Genomic DNA, 2,447 nt, shown 5'->3' with positions numbered 1-2,447 from the left:
ATCCTCCTTTTTTTTAAGCAGGAGGCACTGCATATATTTTACTGATGATTCTGCAGATAAAGACCAATTGCATATTATGTACTTTAGAGAGGACATTCACAGATTCTATCGCTAAAAAGAAAAATCTGTAAACACTTAAAAGAAAACAAGGAGTAAAAAGTGTATGCTAAAATGTTCCAGGGAATATAAAGGGCAACTCTTTATTGATTCAGGAATTATTGGACAAGCTGCCCAAATTACTGTGATATTTATACTGCCCTTATTATTTATTACAAATTGATTCAGTTTTGTAACTATGACATTCATTTTATTAAAATATATAAAATAAACTCTTGATTAGTGAAGATGTTAGTGTGTGATGCTCACAAAAAATCTTTCTCTAAATACGCTGCCAACATAATATCAAAAACAATTGTATTTAAATGTGAAATTTTCAAGAGACACTAAGTCCATCATAGTTTTTGTCTAAACTTAAATCTGTTATTATCTCTCCTCAATAGAACTAAATGCAGCTTCCCAATAAAAGAGAGAATCAAATAAAAATATCTTATTAATCATTTGATACAAAGGGAAGCCATCAAGCTATATGGCTCAACAATATAATATATTCAATAACTCTTTTGTCACATGGAATCTTTCTCCAACGATGTCAAAATATTGTTCAGATTTTATATAGACCAAAGAAAGATAGAAACTAAAGGCTTCAAGCTTGAATCCAGAAGTCCCAATGAACCAGTAGATTCACCCATCAATCAGTCTCCAAGAATTTCTGTATGTATTATGTAGCAGATACTGTGCTGTGCATTGTGAAGGCGATACCTACAAGTACTTTAGCCTCCTCTAAGCAAAATATATTACGGAGGTTGATATCGATTGTTAAGAAACTTATTGGTCCCTAAAATCAAAGCCAAATGGAAAGGACATTTTTAGAAGCAATTAATATCTATATAATACCATTCTTAACATATGGCTTTGGAATTGTGAAATGAACCACAACATACTTAGAAAGTGTCTTAAAATCCCATAGAATATTAGGAAAACATGAAGTCTATTACCCTAAGGCAGTTATAAAACAAACAACATTTCTTTACCAAAAGGAAGGCTCAAAGACATTCTTTGATTCCATGATAAATATGTCAAAAACTTGCAGGAAGATTTTGAAGTAGACCTCCTTTCGCTGAGTAATAGCTAATAACAGAAAATAGATCCTATGAATTAGCTAGATCCAAGAATGAAATCATAAGGTGCTTCATGGGGCCTGAATTTCAGCTAACTCTGTTTTTATTTTTAAATTAAATTTTAATTTATTTTCAAACAAAAAAAGAGCCTTTCTTTCTTGCACTTTCCTTCCCTGCCCCGTTGAGAAAGCAAGAAAAATAAAACCTTTATTACAAATATATAGTCAAACAAAACAAATTTTCATGTTGGCTATGTCTAAAAAATATATCTCAGTCTGCCCTCTGAGTCCATTAACCTTTTTCTTAGGAGTGGAGTAACATATTTTATCATCCTTCCTAAAGAGTTATGATTAGTCATTGTGTTGATCAGAAATCCCAAGTTTTATTTTCAAAAAAATTTTCTTTGACTTAAAGAAGATCTACCTTCTCACCCTCCTACCACTTTAACAAATAATTATTAATTTCCCCTTTGGTTGCGAATTCAAGAACAAAATCCATTACAAACATATATAGTCAATGAAAACAAATTTCCATATTGACCATATCCTAAAAAAACATTTGTCACATTTTGCACTGTGTCCTTCACCTCTGTATCAGAACAAGGCTAACATAGTTCATCATTAGTCCTCCAGAATTCCAGCTGATCATGCTGATAGGAGGTCAGCATAACAGTATTCCAACATATATATATATATATAGATAGATATTTATATATAGATATATATGTATATGTATATGTATATGTATGTATGTATGTATGTATGTGTGTGTGTGTGTGTGTGTGTGTGTACCATAACTTTTTCATTCATTCCCAAATTTATGGGCATGCCCAAGGTTCTCATTGTTTGCCACCTCAGAAAGATCTATAAATATTTTATATAGCCTAAGAATTTTTTTTTTTTGCTTAGGACTAAACCCTTTCTTAATCTAGTCTTGCTCCCTACCCCCTTCTCTTCTTTCTCTCCTATTTCCCTATTTAGTGAAATATATCCACTTGTGTGTGTGTGTGTGTATGTATTCTTTCTTCACAACAGTTCAGCTCAAGTGTCAACCACCCCCGCCCAAAGACAACTTCTCCTTGTTTGTATAGATGTTTACTTGTTCAAACAGTCAGAGAATTTTCCTTAACCTTCTTTTTCCTTCTGCCCTTCCTCTCCCCCCCCTGCCCGAACCCCCATTTCTCCCCCATGCACTCTCAGGTCTTGTCTAATTAGACTCCCTTAATAAACTCTGACAATGACAGGGTTCAGAGGGGATACTTATTGTCTT

Source organism: Notamacropus eugenii, chromosome 1, assembly GCF_028372415.1.
Source record: "Notamacropus eugenii isolate mMacEug1 chromosome 1, mMacEug1.pri_v2, whole genome shotgun sequence".
In the NCBI taxonomy this organism is placed as follows: Eukaryota; Metazoa; Chordata; class Mammalia; order Diprotodontia; family Macropodidae; genus Notamacropus; species Notamacropus eugenii.
Note: the sequence above shows the minus strand (reverse complement) of the source record.